The sequence below is a fragment of the Trichechus manatus genome, unplaced genomic scaffold (genome assembly GCF_000243295.1).
Source record: "Trichechus manatus latirostris isolate Lorelei unplaced genomic scaffold, TriManLat1.0 scaffold00061, whole genome shotgun sequence".
Lineage (NCBI taxonomy): Eukaryota > Metazoa > Chordata > Mammalia > Sirenia > Trichechidae > Trichechus > Trichechus manatus.
Window position 1 is genome coordinate 4,966,709 of NW_004443997.1, and position 20,463 is coordinate 4,987,171.

A 20,463-nucleotide genomic window follows, 5' to 3' on the forward strand; every position below is an offset into this window, starting at 1 on the left:
CACTTCCTCTGGGCAGAGACAGCCAGCATATTCACTCAGAGCCCAACTTTTCCATTAAAAATCCCTTGTTTTGCATGGAGATGCATTTCCAGAAATTTCTTTTGGACGAAAATCTCCCCAGACCAGGTTTGGGGCTTTGAGGGGAGGAGACCTGCATGCTGATGTGTGTGTTGGGAGAGTTTGGGGGAAGGGCAATGGTTTCTGTCATTAGTTGGGGGAAGTATTTTTCTTTTATTCTCTTTTTGTCTTTTCCCAAGTGTTTTCTGGCCCAGAGGTGAACCAGAACTCAGTTCTGCTCCATAGGATTAGTTAACAATCTTTGACAGTGCTGCATTCTCAGTGGAAGTCTGAACCCCTGCAAAATGCTGAATTATTCACACCAAACAGGTCACATTTGCTGATGGAGCAAGTAGAATTTTGTGTGTCAAAGCAAGATTCATTAAACTGAGTGCTTCAGTAAAGCAAGCACAATTGGGGTCTAATTCATTGGTGCTGCTTGATATCTGCCTCCCCAAAGTGATGGGGGCTGTCTCTGCCCATGTGGGCAGAGAGAGTGAGCCCATCTCTGGCTGTGGCCAGTACATACATCTCCTGAAGGCTTGCCCCAAGTTATTCCTTTCATCCATGCTATCAGGCATTTGGACCATGGAGCTTTCCATGTCCAATCCCCTATGGAGGGCAGAAGGACAAGACTGGTCACTTTTTGGATAAGGGCTCCTAATCCAAAGATGCTATCTTCATCAGGAACCATTTAGTTGCAAGGAATAGAAATCTCTTCAGACTGAGTTGGGCAAAAGGGGGTTGACCGAATGGATAAAGAGGGATCTCATGGATCTGGATGGTGGAGAAAACTGCTGGTCCTTTTAAGAACCAGAACTCATTAGATACTGTGCTCTCCATTCATTTCTCTCTTTCTTTGTCTCACCATATGATAGAAAGAATGAAGTGGACGAATAAAGGAGCGAGTGGATGAATATATTGAAATCCAAGTGCATCAGCTAAGGCAGGTGGCCCCACAACTTCTGCTTAAATATGGCCCCTGACAACCTGAACGTGGCCTAACCAGAGTTGTTGGGAAGGCACGCCCGTGTGTTGCTGTCCGTGGTCCTGAATCATCACTGAGCACAATTTTTTTATCCTAATACTTGGACCCTGGTGGCCTCGTCCAAACTCTCCCAGGATGTCTGAATCAGATAAGGGAAAGGGTGTGAAGGTAGAGAGGGGAAAAGAATGAGCAAAAGGAAGAGTGAAAGAGAGAGACAGAAGACATTAAGTGGCAGCACGCAGAAATGCAGTCTGTTAGAGGTGGCAGGAACTAAGCTAAGCATCACCGTTGGATAGGTTATACCAGAGCACTGACGGGTTGTTTTTGTTGTTGTAGTTGTTTTATCTTTGATCTTAATGAAAAATCTGATATATTTTTTCACAGTTGCAGAACAAGTAGAATTACCTATCCTGCTCCATTCTGATGCCATACTTACAAGTGATGGGGAGCTCACTACCTTAAAATAGCACCTATTTCCATTGCTATAAGAATCTTGGTTTTTGAAAACATTTCTTGTTCAGACTCCACCTTCTCTCAATCTGCTCACCCCCTTATATTCCCATTTCTGCTACCTCTTCCCCATAACAGCCCTTCAGATAATTCAAGTCCACTCTCATCTCCTCCCAGATCATCCCTTCTCCAGATTGAATATCCACCAGCTCAGCCACTCTTCAGTTGGCCCTGGGCATCCTTCTGTGCTGCATCAGTGCATCTTGACTGAGCACCAGGTGGCCCATAGAAGTCAAGGTAGATCTGCTGAGCCAGGAATCTGAGCTAATGGCAACATCTGGATGTTCAGTTCTATGCAGTCCCAAGTTCTGCCCAGTTAAGAGTCTGTGAGGAGGTGCCCTTAATAGGCTCAGGGGAGCAAATAACCCAATTAACCTGCTTTTGTCGCAGTGTAATTTGCCAGTTTTATGAATATGCACGTGCGTGTGCTCAGCACCTGCACGCTCAGAAGGTAGTCTGCTGTTCATGTCAGCTTGTCTGCAGGCAGAATGCTTCCACTTTCTGAGGCCTGCATCCCAACTCACAGGGAAGAAGTTGAGGAAATTTGCAATCCAGTGCATGGACCTCCCTTCAAAAAGGGAGACCTTTAAAATGCTACCACAAAGGTTCTTGTGATTGTGTCAGACTCTAAAAGATGGTGTATCTACAACCATTGCTCTTCTAGAATATTGGCTTTGGGCATTAGAATATCTAGGGTGAAGCCTTGCTTTTCTCCTGATAAGCTACAGTGAACACTTTGAGGGCATTCGTGCCACCCATCACCCTCCCCCTTCTCTGAGAACTACTTCCTTCAACATGCAGGCAATGGCTCTGGCAGCCATGTCTGTGCAGGGTTATTCTGCACCACGCCCCTCCTCCTGCCACTGGTGATTAGGTCAGGCATACACACTGGATCACAGCTGGGCCAATCGGATTGTCGCTCCCAGAAGGTTTGAATTAAGGTTGAGAGATGCTGGTCAGTCTCTGCTACCTGTCGGTGATGGTGTAAGCTGGGCAGCTGAGGCTTCTGTGAGAGGAGAAGGAGTATTTATTCTCCACCGGGCAGCCCGTTTGCAGAGAGAGAGAAGAAAGAAGCAAGGGACAGAGTCAGGGCCCAGGAAGCATCTGGCAGAGATAAACACAGAAACAGAGACACCCCCTCATTAGTACTGCCTTTAGACCTAGGGTAGCAGGCCCCACGCCTCAGGGGGCTTTGCACTTCTGAGTGATTTCCTGGAAACTTTCTAAGTGTCCTCTCTAGTACCTGGGACCTGCCAGGGCTGGCAGTGCCATCTAGGTGAGGCACCCCAAATCCAGAACAGGACTCGTATGAGCTTCAGTCCCTGCCTTTCCCTGCAAGGGTGCTTTCTAACCCTCTACCCCATGTATGAGGTTGACCAGATGCCCCAAAGACTGGGGTTGTTCCAGCGCCCTGGGGTCAGGTCCTGGTTCCAGGAGGTTGGCCTGGCGAGCTAATGGTTCTTGCAGGCTTGAACAGTATTTCTTTCATGGTGCTGCAAGAGACTGGTCCACAGAATAGCGCTGACACACTGGTTTCACGTAACTCACATAGTTTATATAAACAGGGGCTCCACAGAAACAGTTGTCCAGGGTCCCACAAACTCTAGGGATGGCTCTGTCCTGAGGTTCCTGACAGCATTCCATTTCCTGCTTTGAGTTCTTCCCAAGGCCCCAGGCTTTGTAAGGTATGTGATACATTCCACTCAGGAGACCCGGGTCTGATTCCTAGCCAGTGCAAGTCATGCACAGCCACCACTCATCTGTCAGTGAAAGCTTGTGTGTTGTTATGATGCTGAACAGGTTTCAGCAGAGCTTTCAGACTAAGATGGACTAAGAAGAAAGGCCTGGCTTTTTCTTCTGAAAATCAGCCAGTGAAAACCCTATGGATCACAATGGTCCAATCCCCAACTGATCATGGGGATGGTGCAAGACTGGGAGGGATTTTGTTCCATTGCACGGGGTCACCCTGAGTCAGAGCATGATTCCACGGCAGCTAACTACAACAAAGTGAATGAATAAATGGATGAATTAATGAAAAGTTGGTTGGGCCAGTTTGTGAAGGGCCAGCCCTGGTTCCTAAGCCGTTTGAGAGGGAACTATAACTCCTGTTTGTATTCAAGGCAACAAGGAAGGAATTTTTTTTTAAGCAGCAATAATTACATTACTCCAACCCAGAATTGAATTCATCACAGCCTTTAACATGAGTTATTAAAAATGTTTCACTTCTCCCACTGGCACTTAGAAGTCAGCTCTCCTCCTGAGTCATTCTCCTCCTACACTGATTTCTCCCTATCAGGGACCTTAAGAACATTAGTATTTAGAAAGCACATTATGTTGGCTCTTTTCTTTCCAAACACTGGAAGAGAAGTGATTTGACCTCTCAAAAGGAAAATGGAGCCCCAAGCCTCCCCTACATGGCAGTGATGTCTGGGGTTTCTTATCTCCACATCAGGAGACCTTCTCGCCAGCCTGTTGGGACTGGGGCTGGAGATAGATGGAGCCTAACTGATACTGTTTCCTGGAGAGAAAGTGCTGAGGGGAAGGTTTATTAATAGTGCAGACCAACCCCGCCAAAGGCGACTGTGAGGAGGAAATGGAAGGGCAGGAGGGAGGGCAACAGCCTCCAGGGTCACAGCAAACTCCACTGACATTTCATTTATTTGACATCTGTGCAGAGAATCCCAGGCTGTTGTCCTGGGGGATGAAAGGGAGAGAATGGACACAGATAGAAAACTAAAATGGAAAAGACTGATTGACCCAGTAGCCAAAAGGGACAGAGTGGATTTCCTCATGGGAAAAGGCAGGTGGCAATAAGTCTCCTGTTTAGCTTGGAAACAGAAGAAATAGATTTACTGCTGTCATCTGCTCGTCAGAGCTCTCCTTTTATGATTACTTTTACCTTTTGTAAGAATTAGGAGTACTGGGTCCCTAGGTGGCACAAAAGGTTTGTGATTGACTACTAACCTAAAGGTTGGAGGTTCAAACCCACCCAGTAGCACCATGGAAGAAAAGCCTGGCAATTTGCTTCTGTAAAGATTAGAAAAGAAAAACCCGATGAAGCAGTACTACTCTGTAACACATGAGGTTGTCATGAGTCAGAATCAACTCGATGGCAACAGGTTTGGTTTTTTTTTTTTGGTTTTGAGTCCTTGGGATAGGTTGCCAAAACTGCTTCAGTTCTTCCTCTTGCTGTGTCCACACCCCTTTGCAGTGAGATTTTGTTGTTGCTCCCAACAAGGGATGGAGCCTATTTCCCACTCCCAGAATCTGGAATGGACCTTGTGACTATCTTTGGCCAACAGGATGCAGCAGAAGTCAAATTGTGCCAGTTCTAAACCTAGGCCTCAAGAGAACAGTACACCCTTCCACTCTCTCTGGGAAACCTTCCCAGCTGCCACATAAACTTCCAGGGCTAGTCTGCAGGAGGATGAGAGGCATGAGGACAGAGCTGAGTCATACCAGTTGTCCCAGCTGAGACCTAGGAGATATGAGTCCAGCCAGGAGCAGTAAAGCTGCCTACCAACCTATAGCTGAACACAGATGCATGAATGTACCCAGCCAAGATCAGAAGAATCACCCAGCTGAGCCCAGCCTAAATTGCCAACTACGGAATTGTAAGCTAAATAAGTGGTTATTGTGTTAAGGCCTAAGTTTTGGGGATGGTTTGTTATATAGCAACAGCTAACTGATACACTCCTATTGTTGTCTAGGCATCCCAGGAGGACAGCAGTACCTTGAGCATTTCAATGAGAAGACGCAGGAACTCTAAGATAGACTGTAAACTTCATGAGGGCAAGGGCCATGTTTTCTTGGTTTAACCCAATAGCCCAGAAAGTGGCACAGAACAGGGGCTCAATAAATTTTGTTATACTGGGTTTGAAAATAAACAGCAGAAAATTGAGCATATTCAAGAGGGTATCCCCATGAGAATTTGCCAAACTTGCCTTCTGAAGTTATTAAAACCCTGGTTGAACTTCAGTATGGATGGATGGCAAGATCAAATGAGCATCTTGAATTTAACCTAAAGAGGTGTGTGGCCTGGTTAAGGAGAGCTGAATAGTAGTTAAACATCACTACCACACACATTCCCTGCCCTCCCAAACTTCTTCTTTCACCATCTGCCCAGTTACCCCAAAATATGGAGTCATTCCTGAAATCACACCTTCTTCTCCCACATTCAGTCTCCATATCCTGTGCTTATACCTCTTAAATGCATCTCGAATCCATTCACTTCTTGCCACCACTCTAGTTTAGACCTGAATGACCATATCATCCTCCTAACTAGTCTCCTAACTAGTCTCATGACCTCCAATATGTTCCACCCAGAGTAGCAGTGTGATCACCCCAAAGCACTAACCAGAACACCTCTCCCCTGCTAGCCTCCAATGGCTCCCCATTACCCTTGGGATCACGTGTACATTCCTCTACAGGGTTTCAAGGTCTGTATGTGTCCCCGCTGATCTTCCTCTCTCAAATCTTCCTGTTGTCTGTCTTCACCAAAACATGTCTTTCCTACCTGTATATCTGCAGCTCCCCAGGCCTGGAACCTTCTTGAGTCGGGACAGTCTACATTCTCTATCCTATTGTTTGGCATTTCCTTTTCTCCTTTTATGATTTACCTTAGATGTCAGAGTCTCCTTCCCTGGTCCCCAGACTTCGTAAGATGGAGGCACCTACTCTCCTGTCCCTCAGCTTCTTGTATATTTCCCTGATATCAGTGAGGGATCAATGCCTATTTTTGTTGGCCACCCCCTCCCACTAGACTATGAGCCCTGTGAGACAGGGGTCATTTCTTTCATCTCTGTGTCTAACACAGGTCCTGACTGCAAGTGCTCATTAACATTGGTCAGTTGAATGAATGAATGACACAAGCTAAAATAAGATAGAGACTTTGAGAATGAATCACACTTGAGGGGCATCTTGGTAGAGAGAACTGGAAGAACTAGTTCCCCTTTCCAAATCAGGTAGGAAATTTACTATTTCCAAGTCACATGATCTTCTGGTGGTGTGGATGAGAAGTAAAGATGAGCAGTGACTAATGTCACCCTCAGGCACAAACTGAGAGGAAATTCATGAATTGGTGCCTCTGATTAGACTTTGGTTGTCAAGGGTAAGATTTGTTTGGAGCCAGTTATAAACACTGACATTTATTGAGGGCTTACTCTGTGCCAGGCACTGTGCTAAGGGCTTTACAAGTCTTGTCTCACTTAATCCTCTCAGCCACCAGATGAAGTAGGTTCTATCACCATCCCCACATTTCAGATGAGAATTTAGAAGCACAGAGAAGTTAAGTAATTTGCCTGAGGTCACCCAGCCAGTGAGTTAGGTTAAGCAAAATTTGTGCCACCAGGGCTCTGAGTATATACTATATAGTATGAATTCAAACACACCAATGCTCAAGAAGATGGCGCAGGACTGGGCAATGTTCCATTCTGTTATACACAAAGTTGCCTTGAGTTGGAGCCAACTGGACGGCAACTAACAACAACAAGATTATATAGTCCTTACCTGATCCCCTGCTATGAAATGTAAGATATGAGAAATTCGATAGTCTCACCTTTCTAACATAGTTTTGTTTACTTATGGATGTGAATCAAGATAAAGCATCACATTTAAATGATTAGCCTAGTCAATACAAGAGCAAACAGGACTCCAATCAATAAACATAGTTTTTTTTTCTTTTCTTTCTGAGATTATGATTTTCAGTGCACATTTCTTGCCAAGACAAAAGCATTCTATTTCTTGCCACCAGACTCCTAAGAGTAAATAAACGAAGTTTAAATAACCATTTAATGTGCCCAATTGGCACAATCCTTCTCTACTTGTTTCTACATATAAGATTAATGTCATTTTCCTATTTCCCCTCATACTACCTGCACCTCAGGAGACAGGCCTGGCAATGTGCTTTGGAAAGGTCACAGCCTTGAAAATATGGAACAGTTTTATTCTGCACACATGGGGTCACCATGAGTCAGAATCTACTTGACGGCAACTAACAACAATAACTGTAAAGGAGCCACTTTCCCTGCAATCCCACAAGCTTTGCCACCTCCCAGGCCTTTGTCCATGCAGCTCCCCTTAGACTCAGTGGGTCTAGGGGACCCTCAAGAATATGTATTTTCATTACAGCTTTCAGGTGATTTGGATGTGAATGGTCCGTGGACCTCACCTTGAGAACAACTGCTGTGTTTTCTAAAACTGTATTTCAAAGGAAGTGATTTTTGTTGGGTACAGTGTGTGTGTGTGTGTGTGTGTGTGTGTGTGTTGTGCAATCTCTATAAACACCTGTGATCCACTGAATTTAATTGGACCACAGCTGGTGTTGATTGCACATTTTTTAATGTGGTTTTTCAATACTCACTCCCCAAGCATAGCTCTTCTGTTTGAAAATCAGCATTGTGCCTAACCTTGGCTGTAGATGTTAAGGTTTATTTAAAAGCACATGACAGCAAGAGATGCTCATTCTTCAGCTAAATGACTGTATATATGGACTTAGGAGTTTAGGTGCAGCATGTTGAAAGCAGAATTTCCACCTTGATTGGGTAGCTGTGGGTTGGATTTAAAAATTGTGAGCTGCTTGCTCTAAAAGTCAGCTTGGACAGATCATGTCACTACCCTAGTCCAGAGGAAGGCTCTCTGTCCTGAAAAATAGTCATTATCTCAGTCATCTAGTGCTGCTCTAACAGAAATACCACAAGCGGATGGCTTTAACAAAGAGAAGATTATTCTCTCACAGTCCAGTAGGCTACAAGTCCAAATTCAGGGCATCAGCTCCAGGGGAACGCTTTCTCTGTTGGCTCTGGAGGAAGGTCCGTGTCATCAATCTTCCCCTAGTCTGGAAGCTTCTCAGTGCAGGAACTTCAGGTCCAAACAACGTGCTCTGCTCCCGGCACTGCTTTCTTGGTGGTATGAGGTTCCCATGTGTCTCTGCTCGCTTCTCTCCTTTATATCTCAAAAGAGATTGGCTTAAGACACTATGCAGTCTTGTGTACCTCATCAGTATAACTGCTGCTAATCCATCTTATTACATCATAGTGAGTTTACAACACATAGAGAAGCCACATCAGATTACAAAATGGTACATAAACATACAATACTGAGAATCATGTCCCAGCCAAGTTGATAGATATTTTTGGGGGACACGATTCAATCCATGACTGTCATCAAGGCTGCTGCAAGCCTAGATTAGTCCCTGTACTTTAATTGGAAGAAGATGCCTGTACTTTAATTGGAAGAAGCAGCCCCATGCTTGGCTTAATGGGTGGTATGCAGGGTGAAGAGTGGAAGGAGAAGGTTAACAAAACAAAGCAAACAAAACTAGTAGTGGTGTTGTTACCCAAAGAAGAGAAGGGATGCTGTGTGTGTTCACTCCTGCTGGAAACGAGGTCTCACTGTGTTGACTTTCTATATGATCCACTCACCCCTTCAGCCTGGGAGAGAGATACAGTCTGTGCAGTACACAATCCATACAACTATACATGGCAGCCACACAGGAGTTAACACAAGTCTTGTTCAAAATTCAAGAGCTCCAAGAGTTACAAACTTCAAATTGGAGGCTGTGAGTGTTAGTGGAAAAGTAAAAACACAGCAGCAAGACTTAACTAAGCCAGATGGCCTAGGCCTCTTTTGTGAAGGATGACCACAAGGAGGAAGACCTGTGATGGCAGTTACCCCTGAGCAGTCAAGTGAGTTTTGCCAAAGACCACCGTGGGTCATGGACACTTGGGTTCTGCCAGAGAATGTCAGCCCGTGGAGGTGTGTTCCCAGCAGGAGTGGATACCCACTTGTTTTTTGAAGAACTGCCTCACTCCCACTCTCAGTTTTATGGTTTGGGTGGGGATGACCCACAGCAGCTCCAGAGATGGACAAATGACCCAGGCTTCAGCAATCAGGATAAATATCTAAGGAAGAGGTTTTGATTTCACAAGCTATAGAATCAGCTGACAGGACAATATAGTGTTGAGAGTGTGGGCCCTCAAGTAAAATCTCAGCTACACAACCAACTAGCTGAGTGACTTTGAATGCCTTAACCCTTCTGTGGTAGACAGACTCCAAGGTGGCCTCAGTGATCCCCATCTCCTGGTACTCATGCTTTGTGAGGTACCCTCCCCTTGAGTGGGAGTGGGACCTGTGTCTGGCTTCTAATCAATAGAATACAGCAAAGATGATGGAGTGTCCCTTCCGTGATAATGTTACATAAGATTGTAACATCGGTCTTGCTTGCAGACTCTATCTCCTCTTCCTGGATTAGAAGAAGCAAGTGGCATGTTTGGAAGGCCCATGTGGCAGGGAACGGAGGGTGGTCTCCAGCCAACAGGCAGCAAGAAATTGAGGTCTTCAATTCAACAGCTCACAGGAATGAACTGCTACCAACAACTACATGAGCTTGAAAGTGGATCCTTCTCCAGTTGAGGCTCAGATGAGACCACAGTCCTGGCCAAAACCTTGACTGCTGCTTTGTGAGAAGACCCTCAGCACAGAAGTCAGTTAAGCCATGCCTGACTCCTGATACACAGAAACTGTGAGGTCATAAGTTGTAAGCCACTGAGTTTGCAAGGATATGTTATGCAGCAACAGATAATGTACCCTCTCAGCCAACGGTTCCTAATCTGGGGAGTGTCTTAGTTATCTAGTGCTGCTATAACAAACATACCACAGGTAGATGGCTTTAACAAACAGAAATTTATTTTCTGACAGTTTAGGAGGCTATGACTTGGAATCGACTCGACAGCAACAGTTTTTTTTCTTTTTCTCTCTTTATTTAGGAGGCTAGAAGTCAGAATTCAGAGTGCCAACTCAAGAGGAAAGCTTTCTCTCTGTCGGCTCTGGAGGAAGGTGCTTGTCTCTTCAGTTTCTGCTTCCTGGTTCCTTGGAGATCTCCATGTGGCTTGGCATCAATCTTCCCCCATCTCTACTCTGCTCACTTGTTAATCTCTTTTATTTCTCAAAAGAGATATAGTCAAGATACACCCTATACAATTCTGCCTCATTAACATAACAAAGAGAACCCATTCCCAAGTGAGACTACAACCACAGGCATAGAGGTTAGGATTTACAACACATATTTTGGGGGGACACAATTCCATCCATAATGGAGTAAGAGGAAAAGAAGGGAAAGACAGCCATGTGGCAGAGGGTAAGGCCATCGATATTGATGTCAAGTACCCACACATTGTTGTGAGGGTTAAAATAGGATATTGTAGGGATGTCTCTGGCACACAATACATTTAGCTCCTTCTTCCTTCAGTTAAACTAGTGTCATAAGTTCCCAAGCCCAGAATGCCACGTAGATGAAAAGAGCTCAAACTGAACACAGTAGCCAAGTGTCAGGGTCACTCCAGGAATGTGCCGGCAGAAGTTAAAAAGCCAAGTCTCTGTGTGGGAGGTAAAATCATTTCACATCATGTAAGAGGCTGTGCATAAGGCAAAATCTGTTTCATAATCCTGCCATGTAAACCAGCTGGGATTTTCCTCCACATAAATTGGATTTTGATTTATATGTCAATAAATGCCCCCAGAAACCTCATCATTTGAAAGTTCATCAATCTCAGCTGGAATTGCAGATACAGCCCTAGAGGAATCTCCCAGGGAAACACAGCTCTCACTTCCCGGCCCCACATGTTGATGGGGGCATGAGAAAGGGAGTAGGCGTCAGGACAGAGCCTAAGGTGACATGGGGTCACCTACTGGGGCTTCACAGTGTCAGGCTGAGGACTAGTTTTGCTGGAAGAGTCTGAGCATCTGGTGCTTTGGGGGCCTGTATGAAGGTGGGGTACTACTGGAGCATGTGAGGAGGGGCAGCTTAGGGAAAGGGAGCTGGGAAGGGGCCATGTTATAACCAGCCTTGAATGCCATGTTGTGGAGTTTGGGTTTTGAAGCAAAGGAGTAGACTGTAAGATTTGAATCGTGGAATCAGCTTTCCAGCTGTTGCATGGAAAATAGGTAGGAGAAGCAAGACTGGAGCCAGGGCGACCAGTTAGGAGGCTGTTGCGGTCCTTGGTGTGAGCAGTAACGGTGCCCTGGACGGTGGTGGCAGTGGGGATGAAAAGAAGGGACTGGATATAAGAACTCTTTAAAAAAAACCTAAACCCGTTGCTGTTGAGTTGATTCCAACTCATGATGACCCCGTGTGTTACAGACTACAACTGAACTGCACAAGGTTTTCTTGGCTATAATATTTGTGAAAGCAGATTGCCAGACCTTTCTTACACAGTGCCACTGAGTGGGTGTGAACCGCCAAACTTTTGGTCAGTAGATGAGTGCAAACTCTTTGCGCCACCCAGGGACCTTGTAAGAGCTGTTAGGGAATTCAAACTGACAAGTCTTGGTGAGTGATGAGACTGGTAGAGAAGGCTGTTTGGATGACACTGGTTTCTGACTTAAGTAAGAGGAATGGTGGTGGTATGTAGAACTGGAACTGTGAAAGAGAAATGACAGAGTCAATGACAGCCAGAATTCTGAGAAGAGTCCTGCAGGAGGTTTTCACTGAAGAAAAGGGAAGGCAGGAGAGCAGCGTCTGTCTCTAGTTAGGAAGAAATTGCCCCCAAATCAGTTACTTCATGCATCATACCATGCAAAGCCCCTGCCACAGACACTTCTTAGAAGGTCCTCTCCAGGGACATTGTGACCCAGCTACAAATGAGCCACACCATTTCCTTTAAGCCTAATAAGCCTCTTTCTGTACAGGCATGACTACATCAACTGTTCTGACATAAGGGATTAAATTGATTTGGCTGAACATTTTACTAAACTAAGGAGGTGTTTGGCTGGCCAGTAAAATTGACAAATATGTGCTTGTGGTCTAGTCCATCCCATTCTCACTGCCCTAATCAGGTCTCAAGAGACTCCAGTCATTCTGCCCTTCCATCCATCCAGCACACAGCCAATTACCAAACTATTCTAAGCTCATAGAGTCATTGTGAGGAGTTAGTGCCATGGTGGGTGTCAAGCACAGTTCTTGGCACAAAGAGTTCAAATTTCACCATTATCAGTGCCACTGGCATTAACATCATCATCTTTATTATAAATTTAGTATGGTTCATACGTTCATATTATACACTCTCTTGCTCAAACACCTTCCATGGCTCCCCACTGCTCAAAGGATAAAGTCCAAAGTCTTTAGCCTGGCCTTCACTGCATGATATCCGTCCAAACAAAACAAAAAAAAAAAAAAAACACAGATCTGTTGCCATAGCATCGATTCTGACTCACAGTGACCCTATAGGACAGAGTACAACTTCCCCATAGGGTTTCCAAAGAGTGGCTGGTGGATTTGAACTGCTGATCTTTTGGTTAGCAGCCTGAGCTCTTAACTACCAGGTTTCTTAAATTCTTACATGTTCTACATTTCAACCATATAAAAATGTAGGTATTTACAGCATTTTTCCAGATACTATGGATGGGCCTCAGACTTTTTCTGACCTCAAGATACTCATACTGTATTTGTAGATTAAGATGTTCCCAGTGAGAGTTCAGAGAGAGCTAAACGCTGGGCAAAGGGCAACGTTATAACTAACTGAGGACTTGATTCCTGGCCTCAGATGTCCCCTGATGAGCAGGACAGAATTCTATGGAAAATTCCCTTGCCCAGACCCGGTGCAGGGCATTGTACTGGGTATTTTACATAATTATTGTTCAATTTGGGGGCCAGGCACTTTTCTTGGTGTTTGACATTTAATTCATCACCATCCTATGAGGTGGTATTTTTATCTCTATTTTACAGAAAGAGAATGTGAGGCCCACGGAGACTAAGTAACTTGTCTGAAGTTACACAGTGAATAAGTAGTAATGCTGATTCAAGCCCAGATATATATATATATATATATTGCAGCTCAGGCTGAATTTCTTTTCTTTTTTTTTTTTTAATCGTACTTTAGGTGAAGGTTTACAGAACAAACTAGCTTCTCAAGCCCAGCTAGTTCTAACTTAAAATCTCATAACAATTTCAAGAAGACTACTGTGGGTTTCAGGTTCTGGTTGTCACTTAAACTCACAGGACACAGTAGGCCATCCTAGCATGAGGTTTGTGTGATAGTTAAGGTTGTGTGTTAACTTGGCTGGGCCATGATTCTCAGTGGTTTGGCAGTTATGATGTAGTTTGGTAGCTATGTAATGATGTAATCACCTCCATAATGAATTTTGATATAATGTAATCACCTCGATGATGAGATCAGTTATGAGCAGCCAATTAGTTGAAAGGTAGTTTCCTTGGGGGTGTGGCCTGCATCCAATATAGGTAAACTTTCTGGCAAAGCTCATTGGCTTTTACTCACTCTGGATCCTGCAGCTGGCTCCTATTCATCTGACCTCCAGTTCTTGGGACTTGAGCTAGCAGTTTACCTGCTCATCTTGGGATCTGTCAGCCTCCGCAGCCTGTGAGCCAGAGGCTTGCTGTTTGACCTGCCGATCTTGGGTTCATCAGCCTCTGTAGCTACGTAAGTCAGGAGAAGCCTCTAGCCTGACCCATGGGCTTCAGGCTTTCTAGCCTCTATAACTGCATGAGCCATTTCCTTGATATAAATCTCTCTACATATTTATATGCTTTACTGGTTTTCCTTCCCTAGAGAACCCAGCCTAAGACAGTTTGCATCACTTTAAAAGGGATGCAGAACCGGCAGCAAAGTAATGTTGGCCTAACCACATCATGAAGGCCTTGGACACCCAGACTCAATGTTCAATGTCCCAATCATTATTTTGGTCATAAGAGATGAGAGTTGGGGTAATGGTGGGTCACAGGGAAGCTGCAAGGTCTTGCTAGTGGCATCTTACCTGGAGGGGGACATTTACAGTTCCCATCCTCCAGCGCAGCTGCAGTCCATAAATTACAGGTTACGTAATAAACAAACCTAGCAACCAGGTACTGCATGCCATGCTCACAGACATCATTGGGTCAGTAATCAGCTTATAGCAACCCCAGCAAGACCCCCATTTCTCTCCAATGGCTACATTCCTTCAGTTGTTATCACTAAGGGCCCAACTTACTCAAGAATCCCTGAGACCGGAAGAAAGTCTACAGTCCAGTTGTTAACACCCCCCTTGTAATAATAGTAATAACAATAATAATAATAATAGCCAACACTTAGCTGTGTCAGCCCCGTGCTAAGCTTTTTATCTTTATTTCATTTTTCAATTGCTCTTCACAACCTAATAAAATAGGTCCACAACATTACTGAAATGTATAGGTAGAAATTGTTGAGAAGGCATATTTTTATTCTGTATATTTTCACCACAGTAAAAAAAAAAAAAAAAAAAAGATCCAATTATTATTGTTCCCATTCTACAGAGAAGGAAACTGAAGCTTAAATAGAGAGGTTAAGTGATTTTTCCAAAGTCACACAGCTAGAAACTGAAGGTGCCAGGATTTCACCCTGGTGGGTCTGACTCCCAAACTGGTGTTTTTAACCAATCTACAAAACTGGTTAATGGATTCAATAATGAATTAACTCCTAACAGTAAAATCGGCAATGTGCACGAGTCCCAAATCAAGCAGTGGACCAATTCAGGGGGAGAAAAATTCTGTCAAACCAGTAAATGGTCTAATTTGATCAGTTCATTAACTAAACTGACAAGTCATTTCATTCAAAAGAATGGAGCTAATAATTGTGGATGTAGATGCTGCTGTTGCTTAATTACAATGCTTAACAGCTTTGCTCAATTTTGTCATTTAAAAGTTGTGTTACCGAAAGCCCTCCCACAGGCACCAGAGTTCTGCAGTGCCACGCCAGGTGAGCGACTAGGAAAAGTGGAACTAAGCTACGTGAACAGGACCCTTTGCCTCTAGAACGGCCGCTGTGAACATGACAGTGCACACTGTGACTCTCTCATCGGGGCCAGAGGTGCGAGGATTTCCCAAATTCTATCCCTGAGGGCCCTCCGTGGATGAGAACACGGAGTCCCTAAGCGACACACGCTGGGAAACACTGTCACATCTTTCTCATCTCTGCGCTCCTCCCAGAATCGGAGCATTTCTTTTTATTGTTGTTGAGAATATACACAGCAGAACATACACCAATTCAACAATTTCTGCATGTACAACTCAGTGACATTGATTACATTCTTCCAGTTGTGTAACCATTCTCATCCTCCTTTTCCTAACTGTTCTTTCCCCATTAACATATGCTCACTGCCCCCTAAGGTTCCTACCTAACCTTCTGAGTTGCTATTGTCAATTTGATCCCATATAGATAGTTCTTTAAAAGATCGCAATGCTCAAGGCAGACATTCTTTACTAATGAAGCTAAACTGTTGTTTGGTTTAACGAAGACTTCAGGGGATATCATTAGTTTAAGGTTTGAAAATTATCTCACGGCAATACTTTCACGGGTTCATCTAGCATCAATGGCTCCAGAAAATCTGGATTCCATAAAAATTTGAAATTCTCCTCTACATTTTACCTCCTTTTTTGTATCATTCTTCTATAGAATCTTTGATCAGAATGTTCAGTAATGGTAACTGGGCACCATCCAGTTCTTCTGGTCTCATGGCAAAGGAGGCAGTTGCTCATGGAAGCAATCAGGCATGCATTCCATTTCCTCAGAACACTTCTTTTGCCCCCATCAGTTAGCCTCAAATCAGCTCCCAGCGTCCCAGAGCCTCATCTGCAGTGCAGCAGGTGCCAAGAATAGTACAATTACCCAGAGAACCAGGGGGGCACAGACTTCACTCTGCATTATGTAGGCCCAGCCTTGCCACTGTTGAGCACATCAGCTAAAAGATATTATTTCCAAAGGATATAGAACAAAAGAAATGTGAGTTCACGTACACACACACACACACACACCTATAAATGTTATTGGGTTTCATCAATCATGATGCCTTTGAACAGATTTCATAAACATAAAAAAAAAAATGTTTACGGCAGTGAACAACGCACTTTAATATCTCTTGAATAATCTGTGTTGTCAGGAGAGCCCATTGCAATGTTTTCTCGTTTTTGTCCCCTCCGGCTGCTGCTGACCACTCTGAAAGAAATGAGCTTCCAACTGTATTAATAGCTTTTTCATCTTCCTGCCACAGCTCCCTCTAAATGGCCTGCCGTTATCTATTCATGAAATAAATAACTGCTGCCTTTCATGTCTTCCCAACTCTCCTCGTGCCTGGCGAGATTAGAGAAAGCTCATCTCTCCAAGGGGCTCTCCAAATTCCTGTGTTGTAGGAGGACTTGGCCGGGCTATATCTGCATGAAGTCAGCGGGGATTAGGTAAGTCTGGACATCTTTTTGTCACAGGGGAATTTCCACAGGGACTTGGTATGATGTGCTTCAGTTTGCAGGTGTGCTGAGTGAAGCCTTCACTGCGTTCAAAATCCCGTCCACTAGCTCCCTGTGCATTTCACATCCACTTCTCTCTGTGGGAAGCCACACAATGTGGCAGGTAAACATTACACTCCAGAGTCAGACAGGCTCTGGGTTCAAATCCCAGCTTTGTCACTAACTAGCTGTGTGACCTTAAGAAAGTTGCTTTCCGTCTCTAAGTCTCAGTTTCCTTCTTTATCAAATAGGGGTATAATTATAACTACTTCATAAGGTAGTTTTAAGCATGAAATGAGTTGCTTAGAACAATGTCTGGCATGTGATAAGCATCACTGAAGTATCTGCTTAATAAAAAAAGGTGTCTTATTCTTGCTCTTATTGAGAATGAGTGCAAACACTCTGGCACGTAGGCAGCATTCAGTATATGGCAGCCATCATCATTACTTTTACTGTTATTATTTGTCTTCCTCAGTAGCACAGTACTGTTGGTTTCTTTAAAAAAAAAAAAAAGAAGTACCAGAGAAAGGGAAAAAATAAACACACATTAAATGATCTCTTGAAACGTAGTAATGTTCTTTACATATATTATTTAATTCTGATTGTTATTTAATAATTATTTTATTTTTATTCCCACTTTACATTTGAGAAAATCGATCCAAGGACATTCATAGTTTGTCCATGATGATACTGTCAGTGGCATGGGTGGGAGTTTAATCCAGTTCGTTCCGATGACAAAATCTGTACTCATTCCAGCTAGATGGTCAGCACCAGGAGGGCAGGGCCTTGTCTGTCTGCTTGTCTGTCTGCTTCTTCTGTATTCCTAACAACCAGAAGAGGGCCAGGCCCATACCTATACCTGCTGCCATTGAGTCAATTCTGACTCACGGCAACCCTAGAGAACAGAGTAGAACTGTCCCTTAGGGTTTCCAAGGCTATAATCTTTACACAAGCAGACTGCCAACATCTTTCTACCACTGGGGGGTTTTGTATGGATTGAATTGTGTCCCCCAAAAGTGTGTATCAAGTTGGCTAGCCCATGATTCACAGTATTGTGTAATTGTCCACCATTTTGTCATCTCTGATATGGTTTTCCTATATGTTGTAAATCTTACCTCTATGATGTTAATCAGGCTAGATTAGAGGCTGTTACGTTAATGAGGCAGAACTCGATCTACAAGAGAAGGTTGTGTCTTAAGTCAATCTCCTTTTCAGATATAAAAGAGAAGCAAGCAAAGAGACATGGGGATATCACACCACCAAGAAACAAGAGCCAGGAGAATAACATGTCCTTTGGACCTTGGGTCCCTGTGCTGAGAAGCTCCTTGACCAAGGAAGACTGACGACAAGGACCTTCCCCCAGAGCCAACAGAGACAGAAAGCCTTCCCCTGGAACTGGCACCCTGAATTCGGACTTCTAGCCTCCTAGACTTTGAGAGAATAAATCTCTCTTCATTAAAGCTATCCACTTGTGGTATTTCTGTTATCGCAGAACTAGATAACTAAGACAAGTTTGTATCACCAACCTTTCGGTTAGCAGTCATTCGCTTAACCACTGCACCACCAGAGCTCCTCGCCAGGCCCACAGGCATCTAAATGTAAGTCTTAATCAGCTCTTACTACGTGTCAGGCACTAGTCTAAGCACTTCTCACATATACCTTCATTTAATCCTCACAACAACCATATAAGCTGGCTACTGTTATTATCTTCATTTAAAGATAAGGAAATGGATGGATGGCTGAATGAGTGAATGGACGAATTTCGTTCTTCTAATATTTTCCAGATTAGCCTGATCATGGAACTCACCTGAGGTTCTTATTAAAAGTGAGATTCCTGAACTCTGCACAACTCCCCCTAACCTAGGGAATTCTGCTTCAGTAGCTCTGGGTGGGATCCAACCCTGGAATCTGTATATAATAGAGTTGTCTCATGAGGTCTGAGGAGGTTTTCCAGATGAGCAAAGATCTGGTTCTCAAACAAAAATTTTGGTTCAAGGATGACAATGATAAACAACTGCTAAAAATGAAGCCAGCTGCCGCTCCTACAACTTGAAGAGGGGACATGAGCAAGTCAGGGCAACTTATAAGTACTGTACTCATTAAGTATAAGGTCTGCACCCAAAGTGAATGGGAATGTAAAGGCCACTTACTGGCAAATTTCATACCCACTTGGGAGACAACATGGTGGGACGGGTTGGAAGCAGCCAAAGTTTGGTGTCAGAAAGACCTGAGTACAAATACGTACTCTGCCACAAATTAGATGTTTGTCTCTCTGAGCCTCAACTTCTCTATCAGCAAAACGAGGATGATAATAATTCTTACCTCAGATGGATGTGTCGAGAATAAAATGATGTAATGGATAGAGAACACTTAGCACAGTACTCAACTCAACACCATCATGATCATCATCATCAGTGATTAAAAACAAACAAACACCGTTGAATCGATTCCAACTCATAGTGACCCTATGGGACAGAGTAGAACTGCCCCATAGGGTTTCCAACGAGCAGCTGGTGGATTCAAACAGCTGACCTTTTGGTTAGCAGCTGAACTCTTAACCACTATGCCACCAGGGAATATAGCACACTCAGCCAAGGGCTCAGCTTATCCTCCTACCCACCAAGAGTCACACTGATCTCGGTTGCTGTCTAGTGGGAGGAGGCCAAAGAAAATATCATACAGCAAGTAACTGGATTGGCCTCATGGATGTGCCTAAGTCCCTGGACCAGAGATCACGAAAGTGAGGAGCCTCTATCCCACGATGCAAAAAACAGTCCATTAACTACAAAAAATTGTTGAAAGAAATTAAGTAAGATCTAAATAAATTGAAAGACATCCCCTGTTGATGGGCTAGAAGACTTAATATTAAGATGGCAATACTTCTCAAACTGATCCACAGACTCAATACAATACCTATCATGACCCCAGCTGGCCTTTATTTCATTTTATTTTGCAGAAATTAACAAGCTGATACTAATATTCATGTGGAAACACAAGGGACCCAGAATAGCCAAAACAATCTTTAAAAAGAACAAAGTTAGAGGACTCATACTTTCCAATTTCAAAACTTACTACAAATCTACAGGAATCAAGACAGTGTGGTCATAGCATAAGGATAGACATATAGATCAATGGAACAGAACTGAGAACCCAGAAACGAACACTTACATTTATGGTCAATTGATATTTGACCATATCAAGGGTGCCAAGACAATTCAGTGGGAAAAGAACAGTCTTTTCAACAAATGGTGCTAGAAAACTGGATATTCACATGCAAAAGAATATACCATACATAAAAATTAACTCAAAATGGATAACAGACCTAAATGTAAGTGCTAAAAATATAAAAATTCTTAGGAGGAGTCAATCTTTGTGACTTTGGGTTAGTCAAAGCCTTCTTAGGTATGACACCAAAAGCATAAATGACAAAAGAAAAAAAAATTTCCTCAAAGGATGCCATCAAGAAACTACCAAGAGGGACTTCCAGCAAAATGGCGCTCTAGGCAGAAGCACCACGCCGTCCCTCCACAGCAAAGATCCAAAAAACTAAGCCGAACAGAGAAAACAATAATCCTGAAACCCTAAAACATCAAATGAAGAGATAAAGAACTCAGCCAAGCACCAAATGGAGTGAGAAAACTGACAGAGAATGGAGAGCAAG